Here is a 16,956-nt window from a genome sequence, read left to right on the forward strand (position 1 = left end):
ACCCATCCCCATTGCGGTTGATAACGGCGTGAAGCCAAAAGGCTTCCTGTACACCTGTATACCGTTTATGTGAATAAACACTTCAAGATTTTGCAAGATTACCTGTGAGTGCCGAGACTTCATTTCTACTACTAGATACTGTGAAGGGCCAGCCAAAAGTTCACACCTGCTGGTGTTGTACACAAATACTGTTTTAAGCGTAGTGGAGCGTATTGTCTTCCTCTCATAATTGCCTCTCATAACAGTGGTGTACTGTTTTTGTTCCTGTTAAATTCTTAAGGGCCTAGATACTGTGAAAGGCCAGCCAAAAGTACACACCTACTGGTGTTGTAGACAAATACTGTTTTAAGTGTAGTGGAGTGCATTGTCCTCCCCTCATAAGTGCATACCACATATGTACATCTAAGTAGTGTACTATTTTGTTCCTGTTAAATTCTTAAGGGCCTAGATACTGTGAAAGGCCAGCCAAAAGTGCACACCTGCTGGTGTTGTAGACAAATACTGTTTTAAGCGTAGTGGAGCATATTGTATCCACCTCATATACACACTTAGTATGTTAGGCAGAGATGTGCTAGGACATGCACAGAGGAGTGGCTGAGGCCTAAATTCATCAGGCAGAGATCGCAGCAGACTAGGGGCGAGTGGCAGCAGGAGTCGCAGCGAGAGCCTTGAGCTCCCGATATCAGCTAGCAGACGTGTCTCGACCAGTAACAGATCTGCCGTCATCGATTTGGTTAACATGGTCATACACTTAATTACAAGTGACATCTGACACCCCCAGTCAACAGTCGGTGGGTTCCTCACACACAACCCTTAATTGGCATGGCCTGGGAGCAGTCCCTGTCCCATGCTGTTCCCTCCCCAACAGAAGTATCTTACGCTGTGGGTTCAGCTCCACTATTTAGTGAGGACAATTTACTAGAGGACAGTCAGCAGCTACTGCCTAGCTAAGAAGTGGAGGAGACATCCGCTGCTTCCTCCGCTAGGCGGGCAAGTAGTGATGAAGAGTGTGGCATGGAAGGTGGTGTTGCGAGCGTTCAAGCTCCTGAAGCAGACACTGTTGAGCAACCTGAGGAGGACATCAGTGGCGTGCAGACACAACTCTATGATGATGAAGCCGATCGCACTTTGGAGCCGAGTGCAGAAGGGGCTTGGTCATCATCAGGAAAAGAAGGTTGTAGGTTGCCCGTGAGGAAGCAGCTGAGCCAGCATAGTTGGCAGTCAGCATGGTGGCAGAAGTGGAAAGTCTGGAGCCAAACATGCCCAGGGTAGACTACCTGCTTAGCAGCAGCCTACCTTCCCGGGAGTTAATGGAACAGGGGTTCCTGGAGTTGGCTGGAGTAGCAGTCAATCAGTGCGGACTGTTGGTGCCAAAATCAGCTACTTGGCGGTTTAGCAGTTTTTCATAAAGCATCCAGAGGATGTTAACCTGGCCGCATGCAAGATGTGCCCACAGAAGGTGAAGCGTGGCCATTGTCCCAATGTTGGCACCACTGCCCTGCTTTAACTTATGCAGCTTCACCATAAAGTGGCCTTGGAGAACCGTGGCTCCAATGTGGTGGTCAGCCTGCTGCATCACCCAGTAGCATGCCGCTCCCTTTTTCAGCAAGTCAAAGCTCCACCACCAGGAAGCTTTGTGTCATACCCATATTCTGATGCTCCAGATGCTCCTGCTCCTCCTACTTCTAATCAGTAATTCCGCCAGAAATCCATCGGCGAAGCCATGTCTAAGAGACAACAATATGTGCCCACTCATCCAACAGTGTAGAATCTGAATGTGCTCCTGTCTAAGTTGCTGGTGCTGCAGTCTCTCCCTTTTCAAGTGGTGGACTCTGCACCTTTCAGAAAACTGATGGCCTGTTCCGAGCCGAGATGGAGAGTCCCAAGCCGTCATTTCTTTGTGAAGTAGGCAGTACCGGCCCTGCACAATTTTGTGGAACAGAAGGTGGGCCAATCCTTGAGCCTGTCGGTGAGTACCAAAGTGCACAGCAGCGCCGACCTCTGGAGCTGTAACTACGGTCAGGGACAATAGTGGTTCCTGCACAGTCACAACAACTTGGACAAGTCACGCCGCTTCTGCCTCCACGCTCTTAGGTCATTGGTCTTGTGACAGTGTGAGACTCCGCCTCATCCTCCTCTAGGGATTCCCCTGTGTAAATTCAATGTCAACCAGTGGCAGCTCATATGTGACACCTGCCATTTGTGAAACAGAGGACCCAGACACACTGTGGAAGTATGCAGTGGAGATTGAGGCAGGGAGTCCTTCCGAGTCACTTGCACACATGGCATGATGCATGCTCACTTGCTTGTGTATTGACCACCAAATTGTCACTATTCGGCAGTGGGATGACTTCTGGCTTTCGACCTTATTGAACACATGCTACCGGCACAAAATGGGGGCCTTTTTTACACCCACTGAGAGGGAGGACAAACTGACCTACTAAAGAGACATCTTTGTAGTCAGTTGTCCAATGCCTATGTGCGCCATCGTCCATCCTCTCACAGGTATGACTCGGGGGGCCCTCTGCATTTTCCTTCCACTGACATGGCTGCTGGGAAGGGGTGGGGTGGCAGGAGCAGTACCAGCTCCATCAGCAGCAGCCTTAATCTACAGCAGCAGCCTTAATCTACAGTCGCTGATGAGTAGCTTCTTCACCCACATAGTGAAGCAACTCATCAGCAGCAGGTAGACCTGGAGCAGGACCTGAACCAGCAGTTGGTGGCATAACTTGACATGACCATGCCAACAAACCCTGAAGATCCGCTGGACTTCTGGGCAGCCAAACTTGATTTGTGGCCAAACTAGCATAGTTTGCCCAGGAAAAGCTGTCCTTCCTGGCCAGTAGTGTGCAATCAGAGCTGGTGTTTAGTGCTGTGGGGGACATAGTAACCCAAGGAGAACTTGTCTGTCCCAAAAAAAATGAGGAGAGACTGACCTTTGTGAAGATAAATCAGGCATGGATCAGCCAGGATTTCCACCCACCAATGCCTGATGCATCAGTGTAGATTGATCATGGTGCCACACCAACACTTCACAAATATGGATAGTGCTTAACATATTTAAGTCGCTGCTCCCCAGTTACAGACATTCTTCCGCATCAGACCGCAAGTAAGTATTGAGGATATGCATTACGTAAAATGTAACTTTAAATAATAAGCTTAGGATAAAATATGTGTCAGGGACAGACCAGGGGACAGGGAGAGTGAGCCCTAAACTGACCCTAAAATTGCTCTCCCTGCCTACTTGCCCATCCAGCCTAAACGGTGGATCGACAACTGGAAGCCTGTCCCTACCTAACTAAAGTGCCAGGGCTTAAAAACACACACTAATAAATAGACAGTCACAAACCAGAAACATACAGGAACAAAGAATTCCAGAGTATAAAAGTTCAGAGGGCACAGATCAGAGAGTTAGTACAGAAGACACTATATCAGCGGTCATGAACAGAGGACTCCATAGATCAACGGACATGAAGAGAGGACTCAGAGGTCATGAACATAGGACACTAAAGATAAAAGGCCATGAACAGAACTCCAAAGATCTGAATAAAGAACTAATAAAAATATAGAGTTCAAAAGACCAGACAGGAAAATGGATGAGTCTGAACATAGTCCAGAAACAAAACAGGAATAAGCTGAATCCCCTAGAAAAACCTCTGGTAGACACAGGAATAACAATACCGTCTGAGTCCCCACGGACAGGTAAGCGGGATCTATCGCTAAACAGGAATATTCGCAATCCCACATAAAGCCTCAAGTAGACACAGAGTTCCCATGGACCGGTAACAGGGATCTATAGCTAAACAAGAATATTCGCAATCCCACATAAAACCTCCAGTAGACACAGAGTCCCCATGTACAGGTAACATGGATGCCTAGATACACAGGATATATGTTACGGAGCTGGATGTGGATCCTCTAACCTGTGTGGCTGAGGGCTCGGACCATATCGGGGACCGGAGTCTAAGATGCCGCTGGTCTTCACCAGAGACCACCGCAAGGAAGGACGAGCTTGCTGCGGCAGGTGACACCCAGGTCGCTACCCCTGACACGGCTCAACCACACAGATAGCTGGGCAAGGCGAGGTACCAAAGGATAAGACAGTAGTGTAGTCAGACGTGGCAGAAGGTCAAGGCAGATGGCAAAGGTGCCAAGGCAAAAAATGTAGCGGTAAGGTCTGGATACATGGATAGAACACACAATATGAAATGCTTAATCTCAGGCTAGGGGCACTGAAGATCCGGCAAGGAATTGGAGGAGGTGCAGGAACTTTATAATGTAGTGACAGGTGTGACAGTAATTATGGGCATACTGGCCCTTTAAATTTAAGAGCTCCGGCGTGCGCACCCTAGGAGGCGGGGACATGCGTGCCGAAGCTGAGACACGAAGGATGAAGCGGCAGCGGAGCATGGTGAGTGACTGGCTGGGATTCTCATGCGGGCGCATCCTACGATGCGAATCCCAGCCCCGCCAACAGACGGGAACACAGGGACTCTGTGCTCACGGCCAGTGCTTGCGGCTGGAGCGCAGAATGTAACAATATATTTATAGAACACTGTTCCCACTGAACACAATACAGGAATAATCGCAATCCCTTCAGAACACCTCCAGTAGACGCAGGTATAACAATACCCTCTGAGTCCCCATGGAAAGGGTAACAGGGATGCCTAAATACACAGGATATAGATATAGAACATTGTTCACACTGAACACAAGACAGGAATAGCAATCCCACCAAACACCTCCAGTAGACACGGAGTCCCCATGGAGCAGTAACAGGGATCAAACATAGGACACTGTTCACACTAGACACACAAACTGGACACTCCACTCCACTAAAGGAGTAGCCATAATAATAAATCAAAATAAACTACTCACCACCAGCAGAACACTCACCAGTGTGGACAGGATGCTGGCCCAGTAGGAAAACAGAAATATAAAACACAGAACTTCATAAGAACGGATACAAGAGAAAACACAGTCAAATAGAGAGTGCTTCACCAAGAGCTCCAAAGCAGCAAGTCCAGCATGTTAGTAAGTCAGGATGTAATGATCTCAATCACCAGCCCAGAGGCTAGACTGAGCTGATTTTAAATAGACACACCCTAGGAGCTATTGGCTAACAAGCAAAAGGCTATTAACTATTCCCTGACCAGGGAACATAAAACTTCACACACAACCAAACCAATAGCTGTGTGAACACAGGCCAATACAGACATGACAATATGGACCAATTTTTTTTTTTTTAAATCCAACAAACACTGCCATTTCCAAGGGTTTTTAGGTGGAAATAGAGAGAGTTTCCTGTGTGGGGCTGCCCTTTTTTAGGGTGAGTAACACTTGCCAAAAAGGGAATTAATAGGGCGAGAGTAGGGCCTTACATGGGAAGTTTTTACCCCCACCTGTTACAATGGACAACAAGTTGTTCCCTTCCACCTTATCGAGGAAAGCGATACACATCTTAAAAAGGGCAGCCCCACATAGGAACCAGTCCCTATTTCCACCAAAAAACCCTTGGAAATGGTAGTGTTTGTAGGTGGAAATAGGGAGAGGTTCCTGTGTGGGGCTTCCCTTTTTAGGGCATGTAACACTTGCTAAGAAGATAATTATTAATGCGAGAGTAAGGCCTTAGAGGGGAAGTTTTTACCCCCACCAGTTACTATGGACTATATGTTGTTCCCTTTCACCTTTTAGAGGTCTTTGCATCACATCAATACTTGGTGGTGTAGGTGGCACATGGTGTTTTTTGCACACCTTTCCTTTTGTTTGATTAAAAAAATAAAACATTTGGTGCATGTATTTTATCCTTAGCATGTTATTAAAAGTTAAGTTTTACTTGCAAATCCTCAATACTTACTTGTGCACACTAATACTTTTACAAAAGAGACCGTTTTCTTCTGCCTACCTGCTTAAGTTACTATTCTGATCCTGCCCCCCGCCTGATGACACACATCTGATGCCAAATTCTCCTGTTTTTCCCCCACCTTCGTCACCAGGTACTGGTTTTGCCACCCACAGCACCTGTCACCAGGTAACTTTCAGGATTCCTGATGCTGCTGCTGCCTCCTCCAGGCTGTCTCATTCTGCCATCATATGTTCTCCTCATGCTGCTGCCACCTCCAAGCTGTCTCATACTGCCAACATATGTTCTCCTCATGCTGCTTCCACCTCCAGGCTGTGTCATTCAGTCACTATATGTTCTCCTCATGGGGCCGCAAAATCCAGGCTGTGTCATTGAGCCACTATCTTGTCACCTCATGCTGCTGCCACCTCCCCGCTGTGCCATTCAGCCACTATGTGGTCTCCTCATACTGCCTCCACCTCCATGCTGTGTCATTCAGCCACTATATGGTCTCCTCACACTGCCGCCACTTCCACGCTGTGTCATCCAGCCACGATATGGTCTCCTCATGCTAATGCCACCTCCACGCTGTGTCATTCAGGCACTATATGGTCTTCTCATGCTGCCGCCTTCTCCACGCTGTGTCGTTCAGTCACTATATGGTCTCCTCGTGCTGCCACCACCCCCACGCTGTGTCATTCAGCCACTATATGTTCTCCTCATGCTGCCGCAAACTCCAGGCTCTGTCATTCAGCCACTAGATGCTGATGCCACCTCCACGCTGTGTCATTCAGCTACTGTATTGTCACCTCATACTGATGCCACCTCCAGGCTCTGTCATTGTGCCACTCTGTGACAGTGATTCTAATAGCGACGCCGCTGATCTGCATGTCATACTGAATAACAGTATTATCTCCCTAACGTAGCACACACCCTATGCGTGTTACAGCAGAGTGTTCTTCCCCCCTATTAAGGCTCTCTGTGGGTCAGAAACAGCTGCTTTTAATAGTGATTCACCGCAAATAAATTTGGACCGAAACACATTTTTGGGGAAAATACGACGAATCGCCCAAATCGAATTTATAAAAAATCAGCTCATCTCTAGTGATAATCATAGAAAACTTTTCTCCCGTACTTATGTGACAGTTCAGTAACCTTATGAAAATACAGGTCGAGTTCCTTCCGTCTATCTGGTCTAACTGAACAAATGAAGTCTCTATACAGTCATGGCCATAAATGTTGGCACCCCTGAAATTTTTCAAGAAAATATTTTGCTATGCACATGTTTATTCCCTTTGTGTGTATTGGAACTAAACCAAAATAGGGAGGAAAAAAAAGCAAATTGGACATGATGTCACACTAAACTCCAAAAATGGTCTGGACAAAATTATTGTCACGCTTTCAAAATTGTGGAAAGAAATTCACCCGTCAACTCAGGGATGTTCCAGCTGCGTAACGACGGGATACTGCCATGTTCAGAGGTCCTATTAGTATTATCCAGCACAGACATCTTCTATGTCTGACCGTGAGACATGCCTAGTAACACTAAATGAATCAGACACAATGAAATGATAACTGATATCTCATCGGATAACCACCACCGTAGCTTTAATAAAATGAGACTTACCCGTAGACGACTTACCTACCACCTAAGCCAAACAAGCAAGAACTAACTCACCTTATCGTGACAGATTAACCACGAACTGCAACATACAAAGAAATCGAAGGGTCTGTAGCCATGATGGGTCAGAACAAAATTATTATTATTACCCAAAGACGTGATGATTAATGAACAAACTGAAGTGTACTACTATCTGTTCTTCTTAAAACCTCCATCCTCAAGCCTGAAAATCGTAATGGAAGAATTCAACAGACCAACCTGAAAAGAAGCCTGCCAACCAGAAAACTGCAACACCAACTTGAAACTGAGACCATCTCACTACGGTTTACAAGGAATACAAAAAATGCAGCAAATGGACGCAAGAAGACTATTGCTGAAATCCTCAGATTTGCGCAAACCCTACTTAATACATAATTTTGAACAAAACATCATGACAAGGCACAACCACTCAGAATACTCACCACCTGAATAAGATGCAACTTATCAGAAAGCTGACTACCACAAGATAGCAAGACTAGAAAATCCCAACAAAATCCTGACAAGAAACTGAAAGAATCTGCAACCAATATAACACAGAATGACTTGCACCAACATACCGAGTAATGCATAACAATTGAGCATAATCATAACATGTACAACCCCCCAATGACGTGATGGGTCGGATTGAGATATGATCAATTAGTAAAGTACCCAAAGACATGATGGGTCTACTGCACATGAACATAACAAACATGAATATAACCCAAAGAAGGGATGGATATCAATAATCAAATCCACCTCTACCTGGAACTGACCGCCACCCGATAATTGAAAGAACTCTGGGTTCTTGACCTACGAACAGAAAATATGTAATGTTACGCAATATACTAGGCTAACAAGACCCCCAAACAAGACATACTTCCCCCCTACCTGACCAAAGAAGTGTGTGAATCAAAGGATGTGTAACAATGTAACCGCAGTAACCTACCGTCTTAATAACAGTAGCTTAAGACACCATACCTCTTAAAAGAAACTACAATTATGCACTGAAATATAGCTTACCAAGTACACAAAACTAGTCACCTATACGAAAAAGAATTGAAATATTACAGAAACAAATCCAGTAGGATCCAAATCCAGCCATCAAGATGACCGTCCACTAAAGAAAACCACTATTAACATTTGCCCTATTAATGAGTAATGACTTGAAGAGTAACCACCTACCAAAAGCCTAGTGTGCACTAACTCCAAGAAACAAGAAGTTAAAAGCACCCGTGACACACCCAGACGATCACAGGATAATAAGCTATAAAAAGGAACCACAAACATACCTTGCTACATCATACCGTAATACAGACTGAAATGAAATACCTACCAATTAATAGACTATTCCAAAGAAAAGCCCAGAGAAAATCTGTAAAACACGAAAGTTTGACACATTATACCTATAAACCACCTGGGCTATATGAAGTGAATGAGCCAAATATGTACTTAAAAACACATGCCCACTATGTTAAAGTATGACTAAAAGTAAACATTAACACAAATCCAAATCATGTATGTGTGTATATATATATATATATATATATATATATATATATATATATATATATATATATACAGTTTATATATAATATATATATATATATATATATATATATATATATATATATATATATGTGTTTTTTTTATTATTTTTTTCCCCATAGCGAAATCAAAATATGTGACAACTTGATATCCAGCTTCTTAGGACTGCAAGGAAAGAGGGGGGGGGGGCAACTACAGGAAGGAGCTGACAACAGTGACATAATATGGTGCCCTATTTAATTGATACCTCCTAGAGAAAATACGAGATATGGGGGGGGGGGGGGGGGGACGAATATGGACGTGTTTAGCCAGCCGTAAAACCTGCCAAGCACGGACCCAGAAAGGACCAAAGGGGAGATCGCACTCCCTGTGTCCCCTCTTTATTGCAAAACTACCCCTCATTGAATGTTTATCTATGACTGTACCCCCTATTGACTTAACCATATAGAAGCATATGTACATCATTACTCATATAAACAACCGCGGCCCCGAAGCAGCTGCCGCAGCCACCACACAGCCTCCCTGTATGTTCCCAGCACCGTGCACCGCTGCCCCAGAACCCTGACGTAACCAGACAAATGCCCGCAATTGACATGATCATACTCCTGCCCGCAGTTCTCAGCCCCCCCCCAGCCACGTTCAACAGATCCCGCTGACTGTTCATCGCTGCCGATGCTGAGAACCCTGGTCACATCTACTCACCATCCTGGATGACGCGGTGCTCCCAAGTTCCGGTCAGCTGACTGCGAACTTCTGGTCAGCTGACATGCTGATGAGAATGCAAATAACGCGCGGCATAAAGGACCTGCGCCGAGCGCAGGTTCCTAAAGGTACCACCGCCCCTCCCACAAATACAGGCTAAAAGATTTTAGCCTTCATGAATGTAACACTATGGGACAATAAAATCACCATTTGAATTTTCTTGGAGTGCTGCGGAACCTCTTTGTTCATATATATATATATATATATATATATATATATATATATATATTTATTTTATTTTTTTTTTTGCAGAAAATTTCCTGATGCAACTGTGATGAGAAATTATTATATGATATGTGTTAAAGGGCATTTAATTCCATTAGGTTGTCTCCTCTACCCTTCTAGCAAAACCAGCTGTAGCTCTTACACAGTAAAGGACAGCATCATTAATTTTAATCTAAAGACATATAAAAATGTGCCGTGTATTCAGGGAAAAATGAGATGGGAATTCCTAAGGCTAACTAGTAGAAGTGCATCTCACAGTCATTACTTCTTATCTATTCCATGGTTAATATCATTGTGTCTGTAATTATCTAAAGATCCAGACTTTATGAGTATTCAGAGAAAGGGAAGATGGGGGAGGATTTGACCTATGACTCCTTTTATACACAAAACAATATAGTACTAATTATTTATCTGACTTCTGATGGGAAATGCATCTCTCTCAGATTATCAATTAATTATCTTGCCTAGTTCTCCAAACACAAATTGTGGAGGAATCACTTATTTGTATTGCCCGATTGCCACAATCTAGACCCTTACACTACAGACTTACACTAAACCTTTTATATCACTTGCCCTCCCCTGATACCCCAGGTTCAGTCATCCATGCTTCATCCATCACTCTTGGCTCATGAGAGTATAGTATTGCCCTGAGCACAATGTTGAGGAATTAAAACAAAACTTCCCTCTAGGCTCTCTAAACTTTCCTGTTTTTTCTGTCACCAGTCAATGATCTATTTTCAGTGGTGTACTTAGAAGAAAGGTTCCCCCCAGGATAGAAATGTCTGGTGTTTATTTCTCTTTGCTTTCTATGACCCCTTGGTCAATACTTCCTGCCATTCATGTGCTTCCATCTTGAGAAAAGTTCTGCACATGCTGTGTTTTTACTATTCTTACCATTCTAAAAAACAATGTGACCAAACAGAATGGGACCTCCTCTCTCAAGGGTCTGCCACTATGGTATGCACGCTCTTGTCTATTGTTTAAATAAAGATTTTATTATCTTAAGTTTTTTTTTTATCTTGAAATCATTAAGTTTTATTCATTACTAGCTGAGTACTCTGTGTTGCCTGGTTTTTCCTTCCTAATCCTTCTTGGGGAGGAAGATCAACAAAGGAGAAAGCTTTTGACTTCATATCCCATCCTTATATATTGTTGTCATACCCCAACCCCATATCCCGTCCTTATATCTCAACCTCATATCCCGTCCTCATATCCCGACCTCATATCTCTTCCTCATATCCCGTCATCATATCTTGACCTCATATCCTGACCTCCTATCCCATCCTCATATCTCAACCTCATATCCCATCCTCCTATCCCGTCCTCCTATCCAGACCTCCTATCTCGACCTCATATCCCGACCTCATATCTCGACCTCCTATCCCGACCTCCTATCCCAACCTCATATCCCTTCCTCATATCCTTACCTCCTATCCCGTCCTCCTATCTTGACCTCATATCCCGTCCTCATATCTTGACCTGGTATCCCATCCTCATATCTCGACCTCCTATCCCGACCTCCTATCCCGTCCTCATATTCCATCCTCATATTCTGTCGTCATATCTCAATCTCCTATCCCATCCTCATATTCCGACCTCCTATCTCAACCTCATTTCCCGTCCTCCTATCTCGATCTCAAATCCCATCCTCATATCCTGACCTCCTATCACATCCTCCTATCTCGACCTCATATCCTGTCCTCATATCCCGTCCTCATACCCCAACCTCATATCCCATCCTCATATCTTGACCTTCTAAACCGACCTCCTATCCCGTTCTCATATTCTGTCCTCATATTCCGTCTTCATATTCTGTTCTCATATCTCAACCTCATATCCCATCCTCATATCCCGACCTCCCATCTCGACCTTATTTCCCGTCCTCCTATCCTGACCTCATATCCCGACCTCATATCCCGTCTTCATATCCTGACCTCATATACCATCCTTATATCCCATCCTCATATCCCGACCTCATATCCCATCTTCATATCCTGACCTCATATTCCTTCCTTATGTCCCATCCTCATATTCTGAGTTCCCATTGGCCCATCCTTCTTAAGGATCAACATTTGGGACCATTGTTACCTACCAAACCTTCCCTTACCTTCAGAAGAGGTCGTACTATTCGGAATATAGTAGCTCCCAGCAAGTTAAAACCTCAGACAAACAAGTGCGTTAGTACCGGTTTTCTTTCCATCACAGGGTGTTTCAAGTGCGGCCTCCCCAGATGCAAATGTTGTGCCGTTATTAAACACAAATGTACCTCTTTCTCCTCCACTTCTACCAAGACTACATATCCCATCAAAACCCACATTACCTGCAGCACCAAATACGTTGTATACCTGCTACAATGCCCATGCGGACTACAATATGTGGGGCGCACAATTCGTTGCTTTAGGGAACGCATCAACAAGCATCGCAGCAACACTGCTAATGGTTTCCTGTTGCATAGCGTATCCCGCCACCTGACTGAAGCTCATGCAAAAGACTTTAACTCCATCACTGCAACTCCAATTGAACACATCAGCAGTGATCAGTCCCACAGATACAGCACCCTGAGACGCAGGGAGAATTTTTGGATTCATTGTCTCCAGACTCTCTCACCCAGTGGACTGAATGAGATGATTGAGTGCAATTTGTGAGGCATCACTACTATACACATTATATTTATATATTTTCTATGCATTTTTCCTAATAATATTATTTTTATTCTCATTTTTATCTCTATTTCTTATTTATCTCACCTCATTTTCTGTCTCTGCCCATTGCCCCATCTCCCTCTCCCTCCCCCCTTCCCCCCCCCCCCCACAATATACATTCATAATTACTTTGGTTTCCCCCCCCCACTATTTTTTAGTGTCATAGCCGGCTGTTACATTTGCCATATATTATATTTTATTTTAATTTTAATTTTTAATTTTAATTTTATTTTATTTTATTTTTATTTTTATTTTTAATTTTATTTATTTTATTTTTATTTTTATTTTTATTATTTTTATTTTTATTTTTATTTTATTTTATTTTATTTTTCTACCATCATAGATCGTTTTTCTGTTTCTGCCCATAGTTTCCCCCCCCCCCCTTATTACTTTCCCTCCACCACTTAAACCCCCCCCCCCCCATTTTTCTCATTGCCACATCACTGGCTCTAGTTCAAGATGTCCATATTCAGTGACACTTTTATTGACGTCTATACACACTATCTACCACTGCATAGTCATCATATACTATCATCCTGATATTTTCCCTCCTGTGGGTTCCAGCGAGGGACTTCAGTGCCTGTCATCACGGGTGAGCCGGCCTCCTGAGCGCTGCCCGTGACGCGCTGCGCCTCTGCGCGTCGTGCGTCTCCCGGGCAACGCTCTCTGGCCGGACGCTTCCGACAGACTGCATGGTTACGCGTCTGTAGCAACGGCCACTTCCGCCGCACACTCCGGAGCTGCGGCCAGCGGCTCCAGATGCGCGCATATTACCTACTGTTCACCAATGATTTTATTTAGAGTTTTTGTAATAGCTCCATTTCATCAGGCTATTCTATGTGTCAGAATAGGTTTTCATGTTTTGCATATCTATTTTGATGTATTTATCATGCCTTTACAGTATGTGCCCCTGTTTACTGTAGCCCCTCCCCCTTATGTTTGGCGCCCATTTTAAGTGTATATATACCATGTAAGCACCACCAGTTGTTATCACTGATCTGAAGAAGGGGGCGCTGTCCCCCGAAACGCGTTATCTAGCCTGTATCCCTGCTTGCTATGATTCTACACCAATAAAGAAGCTATATCTTGCAAAATACTTCTGCCTCGGACTTTTCATCTTCATCTCACCAGGACAACAGCAGCGCCCTTTGAAAAAGGTTTTTTTCTTCCTTACCACTGCATATCTATCCAGGACTGGCTAGTCCTGTCCTGTACCTTGGGCTTAGCAGCTGTATCCGGTGGACTATTATCCATACCACCAACCCCACTGTGGGTCTACATGCGAGTTTTTTGCTCGCTCAAGGTGAGCACCCATTATCTACTCTTCGACTAACCCCCCCCCCACCTGTCATCAACGGTATCACACTAGGCGCCTTTCCGTCGGTCTTTCCTTCTTTTGCTCTTTTCATATTCTGTCCTCGGGTGGGACTGATTTGTGATGGAGATAGTGTAAGCTGAAAATAGAAGGGGGCATGGCTTTGTGGTACTGGGCGTGATTTGCAAGCCAGACTGATGCACAAAAAGGTAGAGAATAAAAGGGGTGGGGTTTAAAATGTTGGCGTGTATTTGTGAGATGGGGTGTGACTTGCAAGTCAGATTGACACATTCACCAGGAGATGCAGAGCGGAGCTTGTGGAGTAAGGTACTGGAAGTCCCATATACTTGCATGGGACTTGAAACAAAAGCCCATCTTTTATATAAGGGTGTAGGTAAGGGTTAATTCAACTATCATATCTTTTTATTTGACATATAAGTAATATGTATACCAGGTATTATTAAAATATCTCCAGCCGTACTGAAGTTATGTGGGCACATACATATTCCATTGATTTGCATGGGACTTTAAACAAAACCCCGACCCTCACAAATGGGGGTAGTTAAGGGTTAAATTAACTATCCTATATTTTAAGTGAACATATAAATAACATGTGACCAAGTATTATCGAAATATCTCCAGCCGTTTGAAAGTTATGCAGTAACATATATTTCCCATAGACTTGTATGGGGCTTGATACAAAAACCCCAACCCTGGCAAATGGGGGTGGGTAAGGGTTAAATCACTTATCCTATGTTTGTTGTTCACATATAAGTAACATGTGTGCCAAGTTTCATGTTAATATCTTTAGCCGTTTGGACACACACATGCATACATAGACACATTGGGGGACATTTACTAATCTAGTCTATTCTGGGTATGCTTATAGACTAGCGTATGTGGTAGTCTCCCGTCTATTGTGCTCCTAATTTACCAAAGGTCTCAAAGCCCTTGATAAATTCTGTGCTCAGACTTTAGGGTCTACAGCTTAAACTGCATTTAGACCTGCTCCAACATGGTCTGACATTTCAGCGTATTTTGGGCAGATGCGACTTGTCGCACAAAAGTCGCACTTGATAAATTCAGCACCAATGCATTTTCCAATGCATTTCCGTCTAAAATAGACTTGCATGCATCATGTTCTAAAAATCCTCTACAGCAAAAGTCGCAAAAAAGTCGCACATATTTAGACTGTGACTTTCTGTGCGACAAATTTAGACAGGAAAAACCAGTCTAAATCCTTTGATAAATCTCCCCCATTGAGTTTTATATATATATATATATATATATATATATATATATATATATATATATATATATATATATATATAGATTGTTACAGTAAAGATTACAATGGATGGTAATATATTTATATTGTTTCGGGCACCGGATGTAATTCCTTAGGGAGTCCAGAATGCAGTGTCCGGTAGCATATGGTCCCTTGTATGCTATGGATCCTGTCTATTATTCCCAAAAGGGTTCTACTACCCCTGTGGATGTTTATGCTCCAGTTCTCTTTATTTATCATTATGGCCCCCTGAATGTGCAGACACTGGTTGAGTTCCTTTTCAATTTTATTTATTCTTTTTTATTTTATTTATTCTTATTTATTTTTTATTTTTTCATTCCATTTTCATTTCCTTCCATTTTATTATTTTTATTCTAACCTATTTATTATACTTTGATTTATGTTCTCTCTCTCATTCACTACATACCCTTAATTGTGCTATTCATCTACATTTTAGCCAATCTATTGTTAATGTTGGTCTATGTTCCTTTGGTATCCACTATATACATTGCCCTGACTTGAGCCCTTTAGCATGATGGCCGCAGAGTATTCTTTGCTCTGCTTCATTGGTATTCATTATGTACATTGCCCTTAATTGAGCCCTTTAGCATGATGTCCGCGGAGTATTCTCCGCTTTGCTGCGCATGCGTCAATGCGCCTGCTTCCGGTTGATCTTCTGAGCTTCCGTTCACTCTGTACAACGCCGCGCTCGCGCCTGTCACAGGGTGATGACACAGCCGGCGTTTGTTTTTTGCATCAAGCAGGTTCCGCCCAGAGCTTCCGTCCATGTGAGTTACTTTTATGTTATCCTTATGTTTATTTTACATACACATGCACGATTTCGATATCAACCCTGTATCACTATAGATATGTTCTATGCCACTGTATGTACACATGATTGAATGTTCGTACCGATCGCGAGATCGCTTATGTTTTCTTATGTATTATGATCATTATGCAAATGTGTGATGTAATGATGATGTCACAGTTTCCACCATATTTATACCACTACCTGTACACTGTGTGTTTGCTTGATAAAGGCTGCAGGTACGCAGCTGAAATGTTGCCTTTGAACTAGATGGAAGAAACGCTATCTTAATTTTCACCTAATCTTGGAGTGCTGCAGTCTTCTTGGAATATACCTACTTGCATCCCGTGACCTGGGCTCGACTGATAGCACCCACCACAATTAGTGTGCTGCTCCCTATTGGATTTCTATTTATAATATATATATATATATATATATATATATATATATATATATATATATATATATATTTACAGTAGGTGAATGTCAAAGCTCTCCTCTTCCCACTCCCTTCTCCTATGCCTAGAAAATGCTTCCATTCTATTGAATTAGGTCTGTTCCAGACCATTGTGTCTATGTCCAAAGCATATGTTAGTCATATCTCTAGGCATTCCTCAACTTCTATATTCCTATATTACTTTTTTCATAAAATACTCCATAAGTGTATATATTTTCACAGCAAATTTTTCGATGTTAGAAGCACCAAGGTCATGTGCATTGAACTGCAGGGTCAATTGAGTCAATGTGTGGAGGCATTGAATGCCTAGCTTGGTTATCATTGCTACTTTAAATTGGGGGTCCACAGTTTCCACCTATATGGTTAAAGC

Source organism: Hyla sarda, chromosome 4 (genome assembly GCF_029499605.1).
Source record: "Hyla sarda isolate aHylSar1 chromosome 4, aHylSar1.hap1, whole genome shotgun sequence".
Lineage (NCBI taxonomy): Eukaryota > Metazoa > Chordata > Amphibia > Anura > Hylidae > Hyla > Hyla sarda.